This window comes from Pygocentrus nattereri, chromosome 9 (assembly GCF_015220715.1).
Source record: "Pygocentrus nattereri isolate fPygNat1 chromosome 9, fPygNat1.pri, whole genome shotgun sequence".
NCBI lineage: Eukaryota > Metazoa > Chordata > Actinopteri > Characiformes > Serrasalmidae > Pygocentrus > Pygocentrus nattereri.
The window spans coordinates 35168521-35181874 of record NC_051219.1 but is presented as its reverse complement, the minus strand read 5'-3'; the positions used below and the strand labels follow the sequence as shown (position 1 = coordinate 35181874).

At 39.4% G+C, this 13354-nt stretch overlaps 1 long non-coding RNA gene across 1 annotated transcript; it reads left to right on the top strand.

Annotated features, from left to right (window-relative positions):
* The first annotated feature begins 394 nt into the window (after positions 1–394).
* Positions 395–8554, top strand: LOC119264093. Its single transcript, XR_005130760.1, has 2 exons — positions 395–674; positions 6250–8554. It is a non-coding gene; the product is annotated as an uncharacterized LOC119264093 (long non-coding RNA).
* Positions 8555–13354: the final 4800 nt, after the last annotated feature.

Genomic DNA, 13354 nt, shown 5'->3' with positions numbered 1-13354 from the left:
TGTTCAGTGGCCTCTCACAGGCAGGCCAGAGTCCAGATCCATTTACAACTCTTCTTCATTCAGTCCTACTGTCTCTTCCGAACAGGGTGTGGGTTTCAGCTTGTTTGTGGTGGTCTCACCGGACTACGGAAGCCAGTTTCTGAATCCCACCAGAGCCACACACAAAGCTAAAGCTGACATCATAAACATTCGCAAAGCACCTTGGGCGGGGGGCAGGTGGAGGGTGTCCTCCAGGGCGGGACTGGCCTATCACAGAGTGAGGGACACACCTGCAAGCGCTAGAGGCAAAGAAGATTGGCTGCGGCATGAAAATTACACCTGTGGGGGTGGGAGGGGCCTGCTACATGTAAAGCAAGCCCTTTACAAATTCCGTCTCTCTTCTCAAAGAGCTTAAACAGGTCGCATCGCCTCAAGCAACCGGCAAGTGTCTTCGCAGAGACAAAGGCTTACCAGTTGATATCTACCTGCAGTTAGGTACACGTCAACCTCCTAGTCGGGAATCCGGTCGCCAGCTCAAGATGGTCTCCCTCTGCCCGAAAGCGAGGCAAACAGGGCGTCGATCAACAAGAAGAGGAAAGAGGAAGACCAGACTTCGAGGCAGCACAACTGACCAACTTACAATGGTGTCTCTCATATCTGGTTTCTAACCAGTGGACCGGTCAAAGGAAGAAAGGGTAACTTTTTAACTTGAAATAAGTTCTTTATCATTTCCTTCTTCTAGTCCGTCGCTACGGCATGCCTCAGTTCTCTAAATGCTGTCTTTCCAATAGTCTTTTTCTATTCAGCCTAGTAGGAGTGTAGTTAGTATGTTGGAAATTTGGGTCATTTAGAAGAGGTGGCAGAAACGTTGTTTGTGAGTTTGTTAAAGCGGAACTTTCTTGTTTGAATGGGGTCATATTATGATCTGTATCAGATTCCAATCTATTTAAATTGAAAGAAAAAGAGAACACAATAGACGCAAGCACTCATTCCTTGACTGGATAGACCAGTTTGGGCAGGTAGAGGCAAACCGCCAGACTTGTCAAAGGGGATAAAGAGAGGGGTTTAGCTGCCTTCTCCTCTACCTCTGATAGCGCGCCATTGGAGGAGCACACTGGGATGTCTGTAAAATGTGGTAACTTACCTGAAATTGTTGCTTTGAGTCAATAATGCTTAGGGTAATGTTTCATTGTTCTATATAGGAAGCTTCTTAATAGACTTGTACACTATGAATTAATATATTTAAACATTTCAAATACTTCTAATGGATTTATGGGCACCTAAAAAGATTGAAATTGAGCTTTTTTAGATTTTAGATTTACATTTAGGTTGGCTGGTCTACATAACCTGTCGATTTGGAGCATCTAGGCTTTGCTGCGGCTTTTCTTTTGCAACCCTAATGGCTGTGAGTTAGGCTTGTCCTTACGTGTCTCTTTGGCATGTTTTTAAAAGAAACAGCGATTTCTAGTTTAGCTTGCTTTTGATGCCAGTGAGATGAGCTGGGGTAGCTTATGGAGGCTTTTGACATTTTGTCATTTATTACAATGCCTGCTCAATAGAAACTGCTGTTTGACAATCTTACGATATGAATGCCATTTTTGAATTTCTTCATTATGTGGAAGGAAGCTGTGTTTTGTGGCGGTGGTCTTCAAGCAGAGAGAAAATGTCGGCCGGCCAGTACAATGGATGCATAGTGAGGTGGAGGCATTTGATTGGTGGAAGGAGGAAAATGAGTCTGTTTCATTCCCTGATCTGAATGACTCATTTGTCACAGTTTTATAACCTGGCCAATGCATTATCAGAGTCGTGCTCCCCTGCAGGAGAATACGGCTGGGTAACACTAGTCCCCACTGGAAGGTGATAAAACCTAACGGCAGTTTAAAGTGAGATTATTCTAGCTGCAGAGTGCAAAGCAAATGTAGGAGCTGGGCAGTGGCTTGTGTATGTTTGTTCCTTCAAGAGGCCACTTAGAGGAAAATGGAGTATTAATTATCATGCAGAGGTGAGAGGTCAGAGAAGTTCAGCACATTGGGTTTGTTTACTTAAGAACAGCCGTTTTAATCAGGGTGACTGTGACTAAACTGTCTGCTGTCATTCATGTTAAATTCAGGCACAGAATACCTTTTCCTGATGGATATTTAACCAGGTTTTTAGCAAGTTTGATGCTTTTAAGCTTTTTTAAGGTCATTGGGAAGTTACTTAGTAACAAGCCTCTCATTACACTTTTCACTTGTTAATAGGTACGATTTTTATGTTTTACATTAAGACTGGCTCATCTACAACAATAATATGAACAGCACCTTTATATACATACATACATACATACATATACACACGCACACGCACACACACACACACACACACACACACACATATACATTCTTTGAACAACAAGTTTATGCAAATACGTTTCTGCTAGTCAGTCAGAAAAGAAAATGAAAGGGTGGTCATAGGAATTCAAATGCTTAAGAGATATTCAAAATACTTCATCGCAAAGGTTGATTACCTTTCAACCATTAACTGGCTGTAAAAAGAGAGACCGTCACTGCTTGGCATAGTTAAAGGTTGGTTAAACGTTAGGTTTAACATTGTGTGACAGTGATGCCCACAGAGAAACGACACAAAGCAACACGCCCATTTAAACCCGAAACGCAATTAGAGCTGGCAGTGCAAGACCCGCCTTTAACTAAGGTTTACGGTTTCTCTTCGCTTTGTTCTTCACACAGACACTAACTATTGATTAAGGTTCAGCCTAGCTTAGCCTTCAGGTTGGTCACTTCACTGTAGAGTCACATTCCAGACAGGAGGGCCCAGTTACCCGATCACCCTTCACTCTAGGCAGCAGGAAAAGGTTAAAGCACACCTGACTGCCACCGAACCAGGAGAAAAACCAGCTCTAACTTGGTTTAAAACAGAGAAGAGGATGGAAAAGAAAGTAAGCAACTAAGGTAGATGGTGCAGAGTAACACAGTATGCACTTGTCTCGTGTTTTCTACTTCCCTCTGCCGTCTTTAACGCTTATTCTCTTTCCCCTTTTCTCCCTTTTTTCTTTCTCAGAAGGCCTGCAGCCCTGGTTTATAATGCTGATGATTAACTAAATAGAGGCTGCAGTCTGGGAGAGCGGGTCTGCTTGGGGTTTTCATTTCATGGGTCCTGACTGAGCAAGAGGAAGCCGCAGCCTTCTCAGGCACTTGGTGGAAATCTGAGATTTTTTTTCTTTCTTTTCTTTCCCCCTTACTCACTTTTTTTGTCACATTCTTTACCTGAGTCCCTTTCACCACGGTAAGGTTACAGGTACTCTCTCTCGCTCGCTCCCTTTCTCTCGTGTACAAGCTCAATCTCCTTTATCCATCTCTACTTGAGGAGCTTTTTCTCTTTTACTCTCTCACTCCTTTTTCTCTATATCCCCTTCTTCCTGTTCTTAGTTTAACTTAACTTGTTTCATTCTCCCTAACCTACTTTAAAGACAATATTATTGAAAACTGACTGTTTTAGGTTAAATTTAGGGTCATCTTTAAATGTTGATTCAGTGATGTTTATTATGTTATAGCTAAAATACTCATACTCGGAAATGTTGCTTTGGTATAACAGCATGTAGAACCAAACGCACTAATAATTTTCATACTAATCATGTATAAAGACATGCAAATCTAGCATCTTCTTCCATTTCTGGTAGCTTTTTCCTTGCAAAAACTGTAAAAGGCAGAAAGCTTGTACTTATCGCTCCATTACGGCTTCTGCCTCGCACTGTATGGCTGTAAACTTCAGGCGTTATTCAGTAAATGAAAGGTGTGTAGAACGACCTTCCGCACACAGAGATTGGTCACAGGTCAGTCCAGTGTAGCATTCCTCCATGCTGTTATCACTGCACACAGTAATACAGAAAGTCTAACCTGCACCCGGTAGAATCAGCTCTGCATGTTCATTGTACACTAACAGTTCGAGGCCTGTCTCTTATGTCCTCCAGAAGATGAACGAAAATCAGCACACCCAGTCCAGGCCTTTGTTGCTTTCCACGCAGTCGTTTTTTGGGCGGGGGTACACCGTAGACCATAGATGCTGTCTAAAGCCAAACATTCTATTGTAAGATAGAACAGCTCTCCAGCCTGTGGTGTCAAATCAGACCAGTCGGAACAGGTTTGGACAATTATTAACTGCCTCAGTGGCCCTCTCTCTCTCTCTCTGCTTTGGTTGCTCGGCTAAGCCACAGCTAACAGAAGAACAAAGCAATCTACTGCGTGTACAATTCCAGCTTTACCAGTTTTGGAGCGAGACGTTTTTTGCTGTATATCCTCCTTCATGCCTCCCCACTTCCTCAGGGCAGGTGGTTCACTGTGCTAGAGCTTTGTTATCAGCCCCAGCTCATCATAGCTGCCGTTTTAGTGTTTTATGGCGGTTAGTATCGGGTCTGATGCAACACTGGGGGAACACATTCAACAGGATTTTAACTGACTCCGAAACTGTTATGAAAGCTCTTGCTGTTGTAACAAAAGCTTGTACTCCAAAATGGAAAGTTCACAATAGAAGGAAAAAACATTTATCATGATATTTTATTCCAAGTAATTCGGAACCGTTTCTGTCAGTCTATTCGTCATGAAATGCTTTCAAAATGTAAAACAGCTACACAGGGTATAAAATTACAAGGGTTACAAGGGTTTGATATGACAGTATTTTCCATTTTGTGCTTTTTTATGCCACTCAAAATTTCCATTCATATTAATATATCATGTTGCACTGTCTAAAAAAAATGAACCACAACAAGAAGCTTTCACTCCAAGAACTGTTTGGATAGTCTTCTCCATCTTACGAGGCAGCATTGGATATCTTCTCTCTCTCTAATACTGCCTGGTAATGATGATGATGGCTGTCTACTGACTTCAGAAGCTACAGCACAGTAGTGCTGTTTACCCCTCGACAAAAGGTCTCTATGAGGCTTCCAGACCAGTTTTGCCATTACAAAGCTACTTAAAGTGGACCAATGGCACTTAGCACCCATCTTACCGGACAGTGCTGGACTGTGTATGTGTTTTCTAACACTGTCTGGTAACGATGTTTGTTGGGTGGCCCAAATACTGCAAAGGATTCTCTCCACTTTCTGTCAGGTCACATGTAGCATGTCCATGTCAGGCAGATAACGTGAATGTTTTCTCTCATAGTATAATCTTTATAAGCTTTTGGTTGCAGTTGGTCTCCAGGATTAATGCTGTGCCAAAAAGTAGTTTTGTTTGTTAGCATTGTTAGCAAGGCAACTGAAAAAGAAAGACTCATGTCATGGACAATGGAAGCACTTTGTTGTCATAGTAACTGTCCTTATCACCCACATAGTGCTCGGTGGCATTTGTTTTGTCTTTATTTTTACTGTTAGTATGAAAATACCAGGTCAGGGCAGGTGTTTATTTCATAGTTTGCAATACACACACAGGATTCCCAGGAATCTTGACGATTATGTTTCTTAGTATGACTCTTCTGTACATCAGCACTTTATGTAGTTTGATGATCCATATGAATATTTCAGCCTCTTAAACTACTGGTTTATTATTTAGTTATGAATCTTGTGACTTGTATATCATCGCTGTCCCCCCCAAAAAAGGTAACTCCAAAATGGTAATGTTACTTTGAAGTCGTAATGAGATTTTATTCCAAGCAATTTTGTAGCATTTCTATTGGTCCATTCTTTGGGCTTCAAATATGTTCGTGTGTTGGTTATTATTTTGTGGTTTTTGGCAAATTCAACATATCATTTGAATCTCAGGAAAGAGAATGGGGTTTCTAGCGTATAGTATATGATACACCATTTGGATTTTTAGCTACACTATTAAAAATAATGGGGCCAAAGGTTTCTCTGGAGTTCTGTCCTAAAACAACCACTTTCAGTTCCCTGAAGAACCTTTCAGTGGGGAATTCTTTAAGAACCATTCTTTTAAATGACTTGTGCAAGTATGAAAAACATTTTTTAAGTTTTAACACCCTCCACAACCTAAAAGTTACCCAAGAACTATACATTCCAGCCAGGGACCCTTTTTTCTTTAGTGTACCATTAGGTTATTAGTTCCAAGGACAGGCAGGTGAAACCGGGGAAAAAGGAGTATGTTGTAAGGTTGCGTGTCAAAATGACTGGCAGGCTGCTTTTGTGTGACGATCTGAGGCGTTAGGAGGAAATAATGGGCCAGCTCATGAGAAATGACTTGAGGGGGGGGAAGAGAGGGAAAAGAGAGGGAGTGTCTAATGTACTTTACTTTGTTTTATTCACTTCCTTCTCCCTCTGTTCAGGCTGCCCTACCCCACCCAGCTTTAGTTAAAGAATACCAGTCCGTTGCCTGTTGAACCAGCCTGCTGAAAGACGTTTCCTCGTCCCCTCCCCCTCACGCTCTGTGTGGCTTTTGTGACTGTAGGTGAGCTGTGATTGGCCCAGCCTGTCTTACTTGCGTGGCACATCCTGCAACTGACACATGAGCTCACCTGAAGGTTCATGATAAAAATAGACTTTAACGACACTGCGGACTCCTCCTCTTCTCATTCCCCCATCTCATGCCCATGCTCATATATTTTTCTGAATACTGTGGATAGTGTAGAGTGAACGTTCATGTTATACTTATTCGTGTATATTCAAAAAAATTTCATTTAAATACACCACTCATTTTTATTCAGACAAACAGAGCAGAGACAACATATTCAAACATTATCTCATAATAATCTTGATACATTTTCACTTTTTAAGTAGGTTTTTAGGCTGTTTATGTAAAAGGGAGCACTACGAACAAATGTGCTCAAGCTCTGGCAAAGTTCTCAAAGATGACGTAACTGGAAAGATTAGAACTCCTTTGTAGCTCATATTTTATGGTTTTCGCTGCTGAAAATGCTTGTTTTTTTTCTCGTTACTGAAAAAACAGTGAAATGTACACATATAAGCAAATGTCAAACACAATCTTTACAACCCAGTGTTTGTTTAAGGTGGAAGAATTGACTCATAAATATTGAACCGCACCCTTGTTTGCCCGTCTGGGGTACTTTTCCTTTATCTGTGTCACAGATGTATGAAATTGACTCATGTTTGTTATTCATGTCCCTTTCGTATTTTTACTAGCCAGCTTTACAAAGTCACATCATTTACCTTCATAAAGCAGGCAGTATTCAGCGCTTTCATCTCCTCTTTTGTTCCCCTCTTTTTTCCCCCTCTCTCAGGCCTCAGTGTAAATGAACTGTGGGTTTCAAAGTCAATGTCACAAGGCTTTATCATGTTTCAGTCACAGTCTGTACAACATTTCACTGCATTTCTTTTTCCCCTAGAGCTTCAAATGTTGCCTAGAACTTATATGTGCATGTTGGATGTCAAAGAAGCAACAAGGCCTGGTGATTGGCGTCTTACCAGACACGGTTAGATCTAACTATATGTGTCTAATACTGTCTGGTAATGCCGTCCATTACATGGTATTTAACGTCGGTCAGTGTCCAACATGTCTATTACTGTTGGCAACAGGGAATATATCCTCAAAGTCATTTTCATGCCTGCAAATCATGTAAAATATGCCACCAGTGTTTATTTCATATGATGATTGACTTACAGTAAGTCCTTAATCATAGTGGTCCTTTAGCCGGCAGTCTAAATAAAATAGTATGTTTCTGGCTTAGGTCTGTATGAGGAACTATGAACCCCACACTGGAAGACCGGTGTCATATGCAATGCTCTTCCATGTGTCATGAGTCAGAGTTTCTCTCCTCCACATCGAGAGATCTGTGAGTCACATCTGTCATTCATCCCACCCTTTCACACTCCTCCAACCTGTGTGATGTAGACAAAAGTTTTGAATGGTGTATGTACACATAACTTTCGTAATTAAAGGTTTCAGAGCTTCTTCAAACTGTAAAAACAATTCTTAACTCCCTCATATCTCATTTTCAAAAATAGCTTTTCAAAGAACTTCCACTGAAAGGTCCTCTGGTGAACTCCAAAAATGCTTGTTTTCTAGCAAAGTGTAACAAAGTGTAATGTTTACACTTGGGCCAAAAAAACATACAAAACAAATAAAAGAAGGCAGGTAGTTTTTGAATCAAGAATATTATACTACTTTACTAAATTACTATTTTACTAAAATACAGTGCAGTGCATTCTCTTCTCGGGTGAGACAGTGGGTTTGGGGTAACCCCCCAGGCCAACTTTGGGCAGTGCTGATATATATCTGTGGCAAGAACCTTTTCGACTGCTTTATTTTTAAGAGAATTTCATATAGAGCTAGGTTTCAACATTTTTAGCCATATAAGTTGGTTCAGGATCATAATATATGAACAAGGGATATGATAGAAGCCTTTTTGTCACTTGAAGATTACCCAGCAGAATGTTCTCTCGCTGTTGTCAAGGTAACCAAATTCCACACGGAAGCCAAATCCACAGTATTCGTCACCAAACGCTATTCAGACTGGCTGCCTTCCAACTGACAGCACTGTGTCCTCTGCAGCTTCTAGTACATTCACAAAATGTCTTGTTTAGGTTTACATTTAGGATTTTCCGACTGTCAACTGATACTTTATGTACTGCACTCCTAAACTGTTAAATAAAACAAATACTTAAAAATCCAAATGACCGTGTGTATGCCATTTCTTTAGTTCAGTTACCTCACGTTACTGTTTTGTGTGGTCAGGTAAGGTGCATGTTTCAGGGGTGTTGATAAATCTTGGCCTGGCTCTGCCGATCGCCTACTCATTGTGTTCATGAGACTCCTCAGTGTGCAGAGTGGAATGCCTGGCCCCAGTGGAGAGCAGATCCGGTTACATGTGAACAGAGCTCCTTTTTAAGTACCTCAATTTACCCATGAGCTCTCCTAGTCAGCCAAAATCTCATTGTTTAGCTCCCACAGCAATCCTGCCCATGATGCCCCTGTCTGTCTGATTCATATGAAAGGATATCAGGCACTATTTTAACTTTAAAACATGTGCAACTTGAAAAAAAGCTATATAAAGTACTTTCACTGCATTTAAGTAACAAGCTTTATTATTCCGATATTAACACATAACATTTAATAACTACCTCGAAATCAACATGTGAATTATGACATTATGATTGTGAAGTGAGTTTCAGGGGTTCATATCTGATGTTCACAGTGATGGACTATTCACTCACTTATGCTAATATCAATATGAAATTACAGAGGTTTTGGTTATTGCTGGGTCATGCTGATGGTGACCACCCACATCAAACCACATACAATGTGGGCCCAAACCACACAGTTATTTTGAGCTATGATGCAAACAGACCTCTGGTCTTGCTTCATAATTCATTCAACTTCAACAAATATGACCTTGTATGAGTTTCCAAATACTTCCTTTAGCCATACCAATTAAAGAGGCTGTGCACAGTTTAAATGTCAAAAATAACCGTGAGTCGTGAGGAATCATTTTTAGTATCAATTGTCTATTTCTAGAATGACTACCCAGAAATATGTAAAGTTCCAAGTACATTCAGTTCTAGGGGCAACAATGTTAAAAGCTCTTGAATGTGAAAAGGATATTTGATTTCACCTCAAAATTCCATTTTGACTTATATAATACTTGTATAATAGCTCCTCCTATGGATTAAAACCCTTTGGTAGTGACATGAAAATGTAGGACAACACTTTTTAAATTCAAAACAAAACCCATTATAAATCTAAATCTTCGTTTTAAAAGAAATCAAATATTTTAGAAATTTTGAAAAAAACACAGGAAAAGTAATGCATCAAAAATATTCTAAACACTTCAGCAAATGTGATACAGCATTTTCATCGCTCACTTTTAAAAAGCAGCCTAAACCAGAGCCAGCCGGAAAATGTCAATGACTCGTGAAATCTGCAATTTACTCTGACACTCTGACAAATTACAAAATGTTTCAAACGGTAAAATGACATTTGAATGATTTAAATTAATAGCCTACACATTTCCAAAAGCATCAGTTTCATCACTGCAATGGACCTACATGTATACATACACAGGGCACAAGAAGAGAAACTGTTGCTAAATGTAAGTGATATGTGTCTGAAGTGCAGGACAATACGCTGCCATCGCGTGACATCACAGTAGAATTCCAGAGTGTCGGAAAGTTGTGGAGGATTCCTGCGCCAGTCCGTGCATGCTCAGGTGTAGTCCGACAAGATTCCATCCAGTGTGGGGTGAGGTTAAACCTGGTTTGTCGGTGAGGTGGAACAAGCCGTCAAGACCAACACGTGGGCCGTGTTTAAACAGTTGTGACATACCTGTGAGGTTGACTACGCACTGAGGGAACTCCCTCGCTGAAGAAGCTCAAATTCACTCAGTGCTAAAAAAAATTTTTTTTTTAAGATTTTAGAAATACTAAAGTTATCAAATGGTGACTGGCTTATTTACATCTCTTATGCATCTCTTACATCTCTCAGAGCCACCACAGGTTTAAGTAGCTGACCACGTTAAATTTCATTAAAAAGGTTTTTCCAGAATCATCACTGTTTGTGCATCATTGACAAAATTTCAGAAAAGCATTGCTAATGGCACCCTGTTTCAATTTCTACATCAGCTTTTGCTTAAAACCACAGTCCACACACAGTCACCAAACACACTCTGCTGACATTTCTGATGAAGGTAACTCCATTTGAAACATAAAGGGCCTTTCTTTCACTACGCACGTAGTCTGCTGATTACTTCCTGGTATGTACATTTCCAGCATTTCACCTTCATCTGCCTCATTCACACACACACACACACACACACACACACGTTTGTCTTGCTACACATATGAGGACGTCCATAGGTTTCTATTGATTTTTGTGTTACTGTAGCTAAATGACACTAAACATAAACCTAACATAACGTAGCCTTAACTTCAGTATCCAAAAGGCCAGTTTTCAAATAAAAAAGTAATTGTGGTGAAAACAAAACATGCTCGTAGTGAGGACATGGGGTCCTCACAAGTATAGCACTACAAGAAACACACACACACACTCCAAACAGATGGTGAGCCAGGAGAGTTACATGGCTGTAAAACAAGCCTGTTCTCTTTGTGCACCTCCACTCTGCACACAATGTCTATCAGATTCCAGCTCACTAGCAAGGTGTGGCAAAGCCCAACTAGACACCTCATAACTCAGAGCAGCTTCTAAAAGTAATATGAACTTGTTGAGGTTGTGAATGTCCTTTGACATTTTCCAAAATTAAAGTCATTAATAGATGTTTGAAGTGAGAAATGTACAGAGTCAGAATTGTTCAGAGTGAACCACATGTCTGAAGACTGTAGTGCCTCAAAAATCTCCCTCACATGATGTTATTACCTGACATGGCTAAGCATGCACAGCCTGATGCCTGAAACATTGTTTCACGATAGTTCTGAGATTTGAGTTCTTTAACATTTATTAATGGCAGAGTTGCACATTCAGGCACTGTAAGGCAAAATACTCCCTAAGAAAGTTTTCCTATTATTGCTATTTTACCATCATTAGCACTACACCAAAACACTGCTTGTTCTAGATAGCAAATAAAACGGCTATATACCCTTGTTCCTGTCACCACTACTATAAAGAAAACTTGTTTCACTACAATGATGCATTCAAGATACAAATTCTGGCCTTGTATACATCACAACACTTGAATTACGCTGGAATTTTCAAAAATCAGTGGAGTTCCCCTTTTGCACTCAAGGAAAAAGAAATATTTTAAGTTTCAGGTTTCCGTTGGGTAAATTTAAGTGAGAATGCACCTGTTCAGAGATCACCTGTTCAAAAGAGGTAATTAAATCAAAATCAGTCATATAAAAACGTCATTTTCATATGTTATTAAGTGCAGTGATGACATATGAACCATTCTACCAATTTTGTTGAAACTGCGGTCCCACTGTAGATTTTATTTAAAAGGATTGCACTACAATTTTTTTAACCCAAATCATTTATTGAGATGTTAATAAACTAAATCCATACTAAATCACTGTTTATACTTTATAGATCCATTTATAGATACTAAATTTCAACTTGGGAGAATAAAGTTGGGAAGTATAAAGCATAAAAGTCTACATATGATGAATATATTTTTGTTGGACAATTTTTGTTTTAAAAAGATATTTTCAAATTATTTAAAGGTTAAGTTGAAAAATTTGAATTTAACTTAGAGATTCATTTTTAAATTAAAATCTTTATTAAAATTGGTGTCCCACATTTCTATGCCACTACCAAAACTCTAAAAAAAACTCTAACAAAAAAAAAAAAAAAAAAAAAGTGAGGCTGCATCCCTGGCCCTCAAGGCCACATGGTGAGCAGTTAGATCCTATTGTTTGGTGTTTTGAAGTAAATGCATCCCAGATTTGACTGGTGGTGTTCAAACTTTCAACACGACTGAAAAAAATTCCAGTATGCTCTCAAAACTTTTCTTTTAAATTTTCCTAAGTCAGTAGTCCTATTGATACTTTGGTGTTCAGTCAAATACAGTGTAAAAATGTTCAACATTAGAAATGACTTCATATGGCAACAATCGATTTGAACTTGTATAAATAGTTTAGATTAAAAAAGCAATGTTTTATTCAAACCTCAAACACACTTCAAATGAACTGCCTATTTACACTCTTTATGGTGTAACTGCATTTAAATAGATGAAAATATTATAATTGGGCATATTTTTGCCTGCAGATTTTGTGATACTAAGCCTTCTACTACAAAGAGCACACAGAAACTGGCGAGGCTGTGTGGGTGCTGAAAGGAGGCAGGAGAATGGGATTACAGTAACTGTCAGTTGTGTCTAGGTGTGGCCTTCTGAGTCAACTGCTACAATGAGCAGTAATTATTGGATTTTACACTGACAGGCAGACAGCTGTAAACAGAGGACTTGGGGGTACACATGCCCACATGCTGGGAAAAGTATTCCTAACATTTTTTAACATTATGAATAAGAGTTTTCTATTGGTCAAATGATCTTTTACTGTTGCGCACAGTGAGCAAATCATCCAAAAGCTGAACATTATGGAATTTCATGAAGATTATGTAATTTCATTTAACATCCAACGTCACTGCATGATGAAATGGCCATCATTTTGAACAAAAAAATATAAATATCACTCAAAGGGCCCTCATCAAGGTCCCCTTATAATAATCATGTGATTTTATGTACCAAAAACAGCAATAATTGATTTCACATGACCATTTTCCAAATTCCCGTCATCCTTTGAGACTGACATATGTAAGTGAGCTGTATTCTATTCAGTTTTATGCTTTGATCTAAAAGCATTCTGGGCTGAAACACTCCTTATAACTCCAGCGTGAACAGGTGGGGCTAAACTGCTGTAGGCTGAATAAGCAGTTCTATGAAAATTACTGTTTTTGTGAACAGTAAATTCAACACTGGCTGTTTTTGTAGCTTAGTTTCAAAACCTTTATGAACAATGTTCACATAC